At 37.8% G+C, this 14,049-nt stretch overlaps 1 protein-coding gene across 1 annotated transcript in view; it reads right to left on the reverse strand.

The window, feature by feature from the left end:
* LOC117991366 (Ig-like and fibronectin type-III domain-containing protein 2) overlaps positions 1-14,049 on the reverse strand; it is a 174,822-nt gene that overhangs the window by 93,666 nt on the left and 67,107 nt on the right. The window lies entirely within an intron of this gene.

The raw sequence follows: 14,049 nt of genomic DNA on the forward strand, positions 1-14,049 counted from the left end.
ACCATTTTGTTTTTTTTTTGTTATTTGTTGTTATATAGCGGCGAAAGAAATACACATTCTGTGAAAATTAATACTTAGTTTTCGATTCCCTTTCTTGAAAGACACGACAGACAGACATACATCGATCGTCTTTTTTCCCTTTTGAGGTACGGAACCCTAAAAACACATGACCCGACCTCCGAAATGAAGTCCAATGTCATAACCACTAAAGTTTCACTGCGATTAGTGTTTATTGCAAGATTATACTTTGATACAAGTAAATCAGGGGACACCACGAAACTGATTAATAGGTACTTTAAAACTTGTTATTTATTTTATTTTATTCCGATACAAGTTAGCCCGTTACTGCGATCTCACCTGGTGGTAAGTGGTGATGGAGTCTAAGATGGAAGCGGGCTAACCTGGAAGCGGGCTAACCTGGAAGGGGTATGACAGTTTTTATGATATCGCCTTACCTGTGCTCGGTAGTGGGTGATCATGATGATGATTGGCGACAGCTTGGGCAGCTTGGGCTTCTTATTTGAAACACATAGTAGACACCAGACTCCCACAAGCACAAACAGCCAGCGAACAAACGAATCTCCATCGATACCATTTTGGGATACAATGGGGGGCTCCTTGTTAAACCGTGCAGTGTCGCATTGCGAGTCCTTGCTGTAAATGGGCACGATTTATCCTCATCTTAAACCATCTACACACCTGCTGACTCCCAGATGCAAGCAGACATGTTCGCACGTCTGTAGGTTGATTAGTTGGTACGACTTTATTATTTTTATTTACTGGTTCAAACGTACTTTTTTCTCCTTCTCGTTCTTCTAAGTGTTTGTAGGATGGTCACCACGCTGGCCAATTTGTGTGGACTGGCAGACGTCACACACCTCTGGAATTTATAGAAAACTAGCTTATGCTCGCGACTTCGTCCGCGTGGACTACACAAATTTCAAACCCCTATTTCACCCCCTTAGGGGTTGAATTTTCAAAAATCCTTTCTTAGCGGATGCCTACGTCATAATAGCTATCTGCATGCCAAATTTCAGCCCGATCCGTCCAGTAGTTTGAGCTGTGCGTTGATAGATCAGTCAGTCAGTCAGTCAGTCAGTCAGTCAGTCAGTCAGTCAGTCAGTCAGTCAGTCAGTCAGTCAGTCAGTCAGTCAGTCAGTCAGTCAGTCAGTCAGTCAGTCAGTCAGTCAGTCAGTCAGTCAGTCAGTCAGTCAGTCAGTCAGTCAGTCAGTCAGTCAGTCAGTCACCTTTTCCTTTTATATATTTAGATTCTCAGGCATACAGGTTTCTTCACGATGTTTCCTTCACGTTAAGGCAGGTGATATTGAATTAATTAAAACGCACATAATTCTGAAAAGTTAGAGGTGCGTGCCCGGGATCGAACCTCCGACCTCCGATTAGATGGTGGGCATCCTAACCGTTAGGCTATCACAGCTTACGAGTTAATACCAAACCATATTTTTGACCGGCCACTTCATATTCACTGCACGGTTGAGTAAGCAGCTTAATTAGTTTATTATGAACTAGTTTGGGTAATTGTTTGCAGTTGGCACATCTGTAGACCCTTTAAGTGGACACGCGAAGGTCGACTGCATTGCACGTGATCCTAGCGTTAGTAATTAACATTTTATCGTTAGTCCTTTGTTTCGATAATATAACGATTGGTTTTGTGTTAAGGACGAGAAGGCTGTTTGAAATGTTGGCACCAATGAACTCTACTCGTAGAAATTTCAATGGTTGTTTTCCCGAAGCGAAATGATTCTGTCGTGGTATTACAATCGATTTATAAATATAAAAAATTATTAGAGTCAAAAATGTCAAATTTACTATCGAGAAAAACAAAAATCGAATGAGACCTCGAACCAATAATGAAAAATCTGTTTTAGAATGCACAGGTGAAGCTCTTTCATGTGATACCCCTCTTGATATAGTTATCTTACTTCGAAAATTGAAAATCCTAATTATTAGTTCATGACCACAATTTTTTTTTTGTGTGATGAAACCACAAATTCACAGTTTTCAGATTTTTTCCCCTTATGTCAGCTATAAGAACTACCTACCTGCCAAATTTCATGATTCTAGGTCAACGGGAAGTACCCTGTAGGTTTCTTGACAGACAGACAAAAAAGTGATGCTATAAGGGTTCCGTTTTTCCTTTTGAGGTACGGAACTCTAAAAAGTGGGTTAAGTGCGAATCAGACTTTGAGTCTTTTTCAGACTCCATGATTCTAGCTCAACGGGAAGTACCCTATAGGTTTTCTTGACAGACACGACAGACGGACAGACAGACAGACAACGAGGTGATCTCATAAGGTTCTTCTTTTTTAGAATAGAATAGAATAGAACGTGTTTTTAGTCAAGTAAACTTTTTACAAGTGCTTGATGAATAGTCAGGTAGTTTTAATTTACCACTTCTTCTTTTGAGGTACGGAACCCTAAAAAGTACAGATAAACTAAATTATTTAAAATTAATAGTCGTCTTAAATTTGGAAGAAATTTAATGTGAATTCTAGCTCTTCTCATCACTTAGTTAATAATATTAATATTAGTTACGCTTAGTATAAGATTTTTCGTCTCACCAAACGTTGCTAGAATTCGAGAGTCGAAGCACAATACCATCAAAGTAAAATGGACCTAAAGAGCCTTGAATTGATGTCAAAAAACAATGCCATGATTTTGAATTCGTAACGTTTCCGCTTGAAGCGCTGGCTGTAGATGTGTAGACAAACTTGAGCTTTAAAACAAGGCAATTAAGATCCAGTTTACTATAATGCGGAAGGTTTTCGACACTCGAATACTATCAACGTCGTTGGTAAAATCTCGTACTAAGCGTACAGTACCCGTAGTATAAGATTTTACGTCACACCAAACGTTGCTAGAATTCGAGAGTCGAAACACTTCTGCGTTATAGTAAACTGGATCTTAAGTGCCTTGTTTTAAAGCTTAAGTTTGTCTACACATCTACAGCCAGCGCTCCAAGCGGGAACGTTGCGAAATTAAAATCAGTGGCATTGAATTTTTGACTTCAATTCGAGGCTCTTTAGGTCCATTTTAATTTGAATGTTATTGTGTTTCGATTCTCGAATTCTAGCAACGTTTGGTGAGACGTAAAATCTTATACTACGGGTACAGGTCTCCCGCCTCAAAACCTGTAAAACTGTCCGTTCGCCCGAAATTAATTCGACGATCACAGGTCATTAGACGCTTTACGATGCCTTTGATTGTGTGGTTTATCCTGTTCTCTCCTTATTATTGCATCATTTCCAAAATCATCCTCGGTTTTAATACAAACTGCTAATATCTTCTTTATTTTAGTATCTATATTTACTTTATTCTTATTTATTTTAAGCTTCAACAGGTTTGCTCAAAATTTAAAGAAGGACGGTTCTAGTACTTTTCATTGTACTATAGTTCCTCATCATAATCAACCCATCGCCGGCTCACTACAGAGAACGGGTCTCCTCTCAGAGTGAGAAGGGTTTTGGCTATAGTCTACCACGCTGGCCATGTGCAGATTGGTAGACTTCACACACCTTTGAGAACACTAGAGTCTCCTTCAAGGTACTTGAGACTGGCAAAGTGCATTGTGCTGACATGGCACTGAAAAAAGCCATATATTAAGAGAAGAAGAGAACACTAGAAAACTCTCTCTCCTCGCGTTGTTTTCCTTCACCGTTAAAGCAAGTGATATTATTAATTACTTAAAACGCACATAACTCCTAAAAGTTAGAGGTGCGTGCCCGAGATCGAACCCCGGACCTCCGACTAGAAGGAGGACAGCTATCACATTACCTACTCCTAGCATAATATTATGGACGGAGAAATGGATAATCATGTTTGCCATGCTTATCTGCTGCTGGATCAGCGTAACAGACTACGGCCTAAACTCTTTTCATTCTAAGAGGAGACCCGTCCGAAAAGAAGGCTGACAACGTCCTAAACACTAGGCTACCACCGCTTCTGTTCTAGCGTTTAATCTATCGGAAGTGATTTCCATTATAAATATGTAAAGAAAATACGTTTCTATTTTCTTAGTCATTCAGGACTGTCATTTGTCAGCGAGTTGTATCATTAATCTGTGTTTTGAAGGGACGAGGATTTTGAGAAGATGGTAGGTTAGAATTTTGGATAACGTGAAAAGATTAAATAATAAATTTTGATTATTTTTATTATTTATAAAGTAATTTGGATCAGCTTATTAAAACGATAATGTGTTGCTCTGAAATACAAGATTTATTGTGTTACTTTTTATAGTTTTCTACATACTTATACTTAACATCACAATAACACACACCTGAAATACAAGAAACGACATTAAAGTTTATACTTTAATTAAACTAGCGGCACGCTATGATGGCCGGTTTGACGTTTGTCCGCTCATGAAGTTCCGTATTAATTGATAACGACTTTGAAGGAAATAATTGTATTACTTTATTGACGATAGTGATGTGCAGAGATTCATAAATTTTATCGAATGTAGTTTTAGGTTTAGGACTCAAAATTTATTTATTAAATTGATTTCTTAAATGTATACAAGTGTAGAAAAATCAGTTTGCACCATTTAAGGGGTGAATGTACTTGTGAATATGAACAATTTTCACTATGTGGACAAACCTCTGAAATCGCAAAAAAATATCAATAAATTTTTAAAAATGGAATCTAATACGATCGTCACATAGGATCGCTGGCTAGCACAACTACTACCTCCGGCAAACTCGCGTCAATGCTCAATGCAAAACAAAGCAGTTTCGAATTGACGTTGCTTCGAAAAGTATAAACTGTCAGTGCAATGCGATTGTGATATAGTTTTGACCTGGCTTTGGATTTCAAATATTGATACTGCATTACTGTTGACCCTTGCTCGTTAATTTGGACTCTGTTCAAGCCCTTTGTTGTGGATTTCGTCGATATGACCGAACGTACGCAGAGAACTGTTCTAAATAGTCAGACACGTGAGTTCCTAATACGCCTTCGTAACTATTTCGATCGTGAAGCTCAAAATGGAGGGCCAATTTTACCTATAACGTCAGTGGTTGAACGCGTAGCTGATGCGCTTAATATTGGACAACGAACTGTTAGACGGATAACTAAAAAAAAATATGGCGAGACTGGCACAGAAGAAAATAAACTTCACACACCAAAAAAGAGAAAACGAGCAAAACCAGTCGTAGGCATCGATAGCTTTGATGCCGATGCTATCCGAAGACATGTTTACGGCTACTATTTACAGAAGGAGTATCCAACAAGAAAAAAGTTGGTGCATTCACTGAAGGAAGCTGGATTATTCTTCGGTGGGGAAAGTTCTTTAACGAAGATTTTGAAGACCATTGGATTTCGATACAAAAAATGTAACAAACGCAAAATATTGATGGAAAGATTTGATATAGCGATGGCAAGGTATACTTTTTTACGGCAAGTGAAAGAAATCAAAAATTGGCAAAATGTTGTGTTCTTGGATGAAACATGGCTTAATGCTAACCATACTGTAGGCCGTTCTTGGAACGATGACACAGCAGCATCTACTTCCAAAGTTCCTGTAGGAAAAGGATCGCGACTTATAATTTGTCACGCCGGAACCATCAACGGGTTTGTCGAAGGTTCTCTCATGGCTTTTGCGTCAAAAACCACTGGAGACTATCATGAAGACATGAATGGAGAAAAGTTTACTGAATGGTTTACCTCAATGTTGTGTAGCCTCCCTGAACCATCTATTATAATTATGGACAACGCCCCATACCACTCGATGCAAATTGACAAGCCACCTGCCCAATCCCAAAAGAAAGCTGATATCGTCGCATGGCTTCGTAAAAATGGCGTAGATGCAAACATGAATATGTTAAAAGCGGAATTAGTACGTCTTTTAAAAGAAAACAAACCAACCAAGATCCGATACGTCATTGACGAAATAGCATTAGAACATGGGCACAGAGTTATACGGTTACCGCCTTACCATTGTGAGTATAATGCGATTGAGTTGGTGTGGGCTCAAATTAAGGGATATGCTGCAAGACACAATACAGAACCCCCATTTACCACAAAAAAAATGCTAAAATTATTAGAAGAAGCTTGTGAACATGTGACTAAAGGAGACTGGGAAAAGGTTGTGAATAGAACTGTTAAATTAATAAGGGAAGATTATGAAAGAGATGTGAAAATAGATAATATTATAGAAAACGAACATATAATTATTAATGTATGTGATGATAGCAGTGACGACAGTGAAAATAGTAGTATGGACGAATCTGATTAATTATGGCCTTTTGTGGCACCTTTTTCGGTATCTTTTGTATTCATATGTTTCTTGTGTGCATATAAAGTATGTATATTCATTTTCGTTCAAATATTCAGTTCGTTCAAATAAATTAAATAAACATATACATTTTTGTTTTATTAAACCTATTTAATCAGGTACAAAAACAAAACTTAATTGTTTTTTGTTCGAGAATAAATTGACATTCCACATCACTATTGTAATGTGTCAAACCGGCCATCATAGCGTGCCGCTAGTGTAGTTAAGCTGTTATCCTTATTACACTAGCGGCACGCTATGATGGCCGGTTTGACACATTACAATAGTGATGTGGAATGTCAATTTATTCTCGAACAAAAAACAATTAAGTTTTGTTTTTGTACCTGATTAAATAGGTTTAATAAAACAAAAATGTATATGTTTATTTAATTTATTTGAACGAACTGAATATTTGAACGAAAATGAATATACATACTTTATATGCACACAAGAAACATATGAATACAAAAGATACCGAAAAAGGTGCCACAAAAGGCCATAATTAATCAGATTCGTCCATACTACTATTTTCACTGTCGTCACTGCTATCATCACATACATTAATAATTATATGTTCGTTTTCTATAATATTATCTATTTTCACATCTCTTTCATAATCTTCCCTTATTAATTTAACAGTTCTATTCACAACCTTTTCCCAGTCTCCTTTAGTCACATGTTCACAAGCTTCTTCTAATAATTTTAGCATTTTTTTTGTGGTAAATGGGGGTTCTGTATTGTGTCTTGCAGCATATCCCTTAATTTGAGCCCACACCAACTCAATCGCATTATACTCACAATGGTAAGGCGGTAACCGTATAACTCTGTGCCCATGTTCTAATGCTATTTCGTCAATGACGTATCGGATCTTGGTTGGTTTGTTTTCTTTTAAAAGACGTACTAATTCCGCTTTTAACATATTCATGTTTGCATCTACGCCATTTTTACGAAGCCATGCGACGATATCAGCTTTCTTTTGGGATTGGGCAGGTGGCTTGTCAATTTGCATCGAGTGGTATGGGGCGTTGTCCATAATTATAATAGATGGTTCAGGGAGGCTACACAACATTGAGGTAAACCATTCAGTAAACTTTTCTCCATTCATGTCTTCATGATAGTCTCCAGTGGTTTTTGACGCAAAAGCCATGAGAGAACCTTCGACAAACCCGTTGATGGTTCCGGCGTGACAAATTATAAGTCGCGATCCTTTTCCTACAGGAACTTGGAAGTAGATGCTGCTGTGTCATCGTTCCAAGAACGGCCTACAGTATGGTTAGCATTAAGCCATGTTTCATCCAAGAACACAACATTTTGCCAATTTTTGATTTCTTTCACTTGCCGTAAAAAAGTATACCTTGCCATCGCTATATCAAATCTTTCCATCAATATTTTGCGTTTGTTACATTTTTTGTATCGAAATCCAATGGTCTTCAAAATCTTCGTTAAAGAACTTTCCCCACCGAAGAATAATCCAGCTTCCTTCAGTGAATGCACCAACTTTTTTCTTGTTGGATACTCCTTCTGTAAATAGTAGCCGTAAACATGTCTTCGGATAGCATCGGCATCAAAGCTATCGATGCCTACGACTGGTTTTGCTCGTTTTCTCTTTTTTGGTGTGTGAAGTTTATTTTCTTCTGTGCCAGTCTCGCCATATTTTTTTTTAGTTATCCGTCTAACAGTTCGTTGTCCAATATTAAGCGCATCAGCTACGCGTTCAACCACTGACGTTATAGGTAAAATTGGCCCTCCATTTTGAGCTTCACGATCGAAATAGTTACGAAGGCGTATTAGGAACTCACGTGTCTGACTATTTAGAACAGTTCTCTGCGTACGTTCGGTCATATCGACGAAATCCACAACAAAGGGCTTGAACAGAGTCCAAATTAACGAGCAAGGGTCAACAGTAATGCAGTATCAATATTTGAAATCCAAAGCCAGGTCAAAACTATATCACAATCGCATTGCACTGACAGTTTATACTTTTCGAAGCAACGTCAATTCGAAACTGCTTTGTTTTGCATTGAGCATTGACGCGAGTTTGCCGGAGGTAGTAGTTGTGCTAGCCAGCGATCCTATGTGACGATCGTATTAGATTCCATTTTTAAAAATTTATTGATATTTTTTTGCGATTTCAGAGGTTTGTCCACATAGTGAAAATTGTTCATATTCACAAGTACATTCACCCCTTAAATGGTGCAAACTGATTTTTCTACACTTGTATACATTTAAGAAATCAATTTAATAAATAAATTTTGAGTCCTAAACCTAAAACTACATTCGATAAAATTTATGAATCTCTGCACATCACTATCGTCAATAAAGTAATACAATTATTTCCTTCAAAGTCGTTATCAATTAATACGGAACTTCATGAGCGGACAAACGTCAAACCGGCCATCATAGCGTGCCGCTAGTTTAATAAATTTTGATTCTTTTTACTATTTAATCTTTTCACGTTATCCAAAATTCTAACCTTCCATCTTGTCAAAATCCTCGTCCCTTCAAAACACAGATTAATAATACAACTCGCTGACAAATGACAGTCCTGAATGACTAAGAAAATAGGAACATATTTTCTTTACAAATATCTCACACCGGCGGGCGGCGGGGTGATTACGTATCTCGCGACAGACTTGCGACAGCTGTAAATCTCGCGATCATTGCTGTCAAACGTCTGCTAGAGAGAGACAGCAATAGCCACAAAGCAAAATAAGAAGAGAAGAGAAATAAGAAGAGAGAAGAGATACGGCAAATGAGATATCGCGTTGCTGTCTGCAAAGTTTTACGTAATCACCCTGCCGGCTTTACTCACGTGTTTAGTCGACGCTAGCCCGACTAGTTTCGAACCCATCCGGGGTCCTTTTTCACAGGGACGAAAGGGTTCGAAACTAGTCGGGCTAACGTTGACTAAAGTTGAGTGTGAGACACGCTTCTATTCTGTTGTAATTTCTGGAAAATACAAGCTGTATTCAATAATATTGAGCCGTCAGGTACGTCGAAGTTGAACTGCTCCGCACAAAGCAGAACTGCCAATACCAGCAAAAGGGTAGCAAACTTTACTATATTCAACTTACAAATTATACATAATACGTAGTGAAAATTCCTTTAACCATAAATAGTATATTATACAAAATATTATTCTGTATAACGGCGATTTTGTATAATTTAACAATTAATATAAATAAAAAGCCCGTTACAGTTTATTGATCAGAGTTTGTTGCCTCTAGCCTTAAAATATATACAGTGGATTTACACAACGCGGCCTTTAGAATGTCATTTCGGCTTTGTAGAGTGTTGTCTCTGTCATTCATACCTATGTGATGTTTTGTCGGTCTCAACGACAGAGACAGTGCTCTACAAAACCGCCTACCTCATTCTCTATCGTTGAATAAAAAAGTCGCTAGTAACTCATACAACTCTAAAAGTTCATCATGTAGGTACTTACCTATATTAACAGCTAGTCGATGCCCGCGACTTCGTCCGCATGGATTTTGGTTTTTAAGAATCCCGTGGGAACTCTTTGATTTTCTGGGCTTAAAAGTAGCCTATGTCCTTCCCTGGCTCTCTCTGTACTAAATTTCGTTAAAATCGGTTGAACAGATGGCCCGTGAAAGGCTAGCAGACAGACAGACAGACAGACACACTTTCACATCCATACTAATATTATAAATGCGAACGTGTGTCTGTCTGTCTGTCTGCCTATCTGCTAGCTTTTCACGGCTCAACCGTTCAACCGATTTTGACGAAATTCGGTACAGAGATAGATTGCATCCCAGGGAAGGACATAGGCTGCTTTTTATCCCGAAAAATTGAAGAATTCCCACAGGATTTTTAAAAACCTAAATCTACGCGGACGAAGTCGCGGGCATCATCTATTTTAAAATATTAGTATGGAATTATGGATGGATATCGAAAAATCCCAAACCAAAAATAAATTAAAAAGCAATCAAACGTTTATTATCATGGAATCATTAGCACTAAAGTCAATGTGACTCCCCGAGGGTCAACGACCGGGAACACATCTCAAATCGAGTAAACAATCAGGTTGACCTTTCGGGAACTAGTTTTGGCACGTTTTAGCTTCGGACAAGGCTCGCAGTTTATTAATTGGAATTGATAAATCAAAATTTATGTAAATTTTGCCTATAAAAATACTAGACTACTAGCTGATGAGATTTAGATTTTTAAAAAATCCGTGGGAACTCTTTGATTTCCCGGGATAGAAAGTAGCCTGTGTCACTCTCCAGGTCTTTAACTATACCAATGCAAAAAATCACGTCGATGCGTTGCTCTGTTGCGACGTGATTGCAGGACAAACCAACAAACCAACAAACAAACACACTTTCACATTTATAATATTGGTACTAATTAGCTCTTGTCGTGATAGCCTAGACGACGTCCGCCTCCATATTCCTATTTCATCCTATGTCACCCGGACCAATAACATCGAATCAATTGACACCTCATTCATCAAAATCGGCTCAGTAGTTTAGTCGCTACAATGGAACACACAGATACAAAACGCATAAGAAAACTAGCTTATGCTCGAGACTTCGTCCGCGTGGACTACACGCATTTTAAACCCTATTTCACCTCCTTATCGATTGATTTTTCAAAAATCCTTTCTTAGCGGATGCCTACGTCATAATAGCTATCTGCATGCCAAATTTCAGCCCGATCCGTCCAGTAGTTTGAGCTGTGCGTTGATAGATCAGTCAGTCAGTCAGTCACCTTTTCCTTTTATAAATTTAGAAGAAGAATATACATACATACATAGACTGCCAAAATCATAACCCCTCGTTATAGGTATGGACAGACAAGATCAAACGAGTTGCATGGCGCCGCAGAATTCAGGCGGCGCAAGACCGTGACGTGTAAAGACGTATGTCCAGCATGCAGTGGACGTCTATCGGTTAATAATGATGATGATGACGTCGCACTTTCTATCAGTTCGTTTCAGTCTTGAAATTCGCCTAAAAATCGTGAAATGTCAGATTTCGTGGTTTGATACGAATTATGCCTCGTGTCCATTTAACTGCACCACGAATGCAGCAAACACCTACTTTTGAGGCTAAGGTCACGGCCAAGATCTCATAATGTCGCGTCAAATACCACAGTTTGACTATCATACAGTTTGGTCTCTCAACCTGAAGCTTCAAATTCAAATCATTTATTCAAAGTAGGTACCACTGTACACTTTTTGTTTGTTAAGTGTTGGATTTGTAAGATAATGAGTCAATGGTGATAATTAATTACGTAAACTTTAAACTGATGCTCCGAGGGTTCCAAATGCGCCCAGGTCTGAGAAGAGCCCACAAAAATCTCAGTCGGCTTTCAAATTCAAATTGGGATAACTTGAATTCTATAACCTGAATTCAAATAATTGGGAATTTTCGAAAGCAGTTCGTACTCTTTACTTTTATATAATATATATTTCACCTGCAGACGCAAAAAAAAATGTCAACAAAGTTTTTTGGAAATTCGCCATTTTCGCCAAACGAAGGAAGTTAGTTACTAAAATTGCGTAGTTTATGCTATTCATGATGCCTATGATTCAGGAGGGCTGACATACAGAAATGTAAAAGCCTACAAATAAAAGATTTAAAAAAAGATTCAAGATTGTGGTCACCATTGCCCAACTGTTAATTGCTAAACTGTGTTACCTTAGTATGCACTTGACCTTTTTTGTTTAACTTTTTATATAATATGTTTGAAAGGCTGTTTTTGTTTGACCTAGCATGTCAGTTTTATATAAAGGCTCTACTTATTCCAATCCCACCTTCACAGGGTAGGTATCTACTACTTTTAAAAGGAACCCTTTAGAATCACTTCGTTGTCCCATGTCCGTCTATCTGTCGCATCTGTCAAGATCCGCCAAGGGAATCAAAACCTATGGGTTACTTAGAATCATGAAATTTGGCAGCACGAAATCCGAAAACCGCGAAAATTAAAAAGTGTTATTTCTTGTAATTACGATGAGACGGAACCCTTTGTGTGCGAGTCTATAACTCTCACTTGACCCGTTTTTTATTGATAAATAGGTATGAATGAACACACTTTGAATGAAAGTTTATTTTCTTTTAATTCGACGCCATTCGAGCAAAATAATTTCTCTATCTCTTAGTAGTTTACATTTTCGCTTCACTGACTGCTCTCATTTAAACTTTGCAAAGCACCAAAGTAAGTGATTAAAATAAACTAGCTTATGCTCGCGACTTCGTCCGCGTAGACTACACAAATTTCAAACCCCTATTTCCCCCTTTAGGGGTTGAATTTTCAACAATCCTTTCTTAGCGGATGGCCACATCATAATAGCTATTTGCATGCCAAATTTCAGCCCGATCCGTCCAGTAGTTTGAGCTGTGTGTTGATAGATCAGTCAGTCAGTCAGCCACTTTTCCTTTTGTATATTTAGAAAGATACCTACGCGAATGAACAATCTTTGAATGAAGGTTTATTTTCTTTGAATTCGACGCTATTCGAGCAAAATAATTTCTCTATCTCTAATAGTTTACTTTTCGCTTCACTAACTGCTTTCATTTAAACTTAGTAAAGCACTAAAGTAAGTGATTAAAATAAATGAATGTAACCTTTCGAACATAATGACATGCACCGCCACCACAGGTCACTGAGTTTTCCAATTTTCTTTTCCACGAACGTTTTAATTAAACTGAGGGCCAGGGTGGTAAAAGTGCATTCGTCAAGGCTTTTCACGGATTATAAAATACCTTTTCACTATTGAAATTATTATCCGAGCGAAGTCCAACTCTATTAAAACGAGGCAAGATTGGTTTTGGAAAATTCTGGAGAAGCCTTAGATTCTTAGCGTTTCGAGTGCTTTTTTTTAAATTGTTAAGCTCTTTTCAGATCATGTTACGCGATGGATTTTTATTTAAATTGTATAAAGAGGTAACGAATGTCGATTAACGATGGCTGAGTGGTAGCGATGGGAAAAAATAAACTCTACGCAGAATCCTTGTTATAATGAACTGATGTTTTCGAGTAGAGACAAAAGGTTGTCGTTGACTTATTCGTATTTTGTCATTATGTTGTAGCTAGGATAAGATGAGGTGAAATATAATCTATAGGTACTAATATTACTATAAAGAATTAAAGATTGGTAATTTGTTTGTAGGAAATCTCTGGAACTACTGAACCGATTGTGATAATTCTTTCACCAGTAGAAAGCTACATTATTCCTGAGTGATTTGTGAGTATTTTCTAAAAAAAATACAGATCCCTACGAAAATTGTAATGAAAGAATCGGGACCGGGTCGGTAGTATTATAATATTTCCGATTATTTCTTCTTTAGTTTCCATGCCTCTCGTGTCATTTACTGAAATTGTAAACTATGCAGTCTATATAATATGTATCAGTAGGGACATTACGAGGCAGAAAATAATGTACATCGGCCTTTAGAATGACATTTTGGCTTTGTAGAGCATTGTCTGTCACTGTCATACATACATATATGACGTTTTGTCGGTCTCAACGACAGAGACAATGGTCTACAAATCCGCTATCTCCTTCTAAAGGTCCATGTACATTATTTGCTGCCGCGTAGGTATCTACTGTAGATATTTTTAATTACAAAGTCGTGCGCGGTCATCTTCGACGTGAGTTCCGCGCCATTGGGTAACGTTAACTTGTTAATGTTAATTATTGTTAGTGTTTAAGTGCGGAAGTGCTATTGGCTTTTAAGCGTTATTTTTTGTGTTATTTCTGGTTTGCTTAGTGAGGTGTTCATTCATTATTATTT

This window comes from Maniola hyperantus, chromosome 19 (assembly GCF_902806685.2).
Source record: "Maniola hyperantus chromosome 19, iAphHyp1.2, whole genome shotgun sequence".
NCBI lineage: Eukaryota > Metazoa > Arthropoda > Insecta > Lepidoptera > Nymphalidae > Maniola > Maniola hyperantus.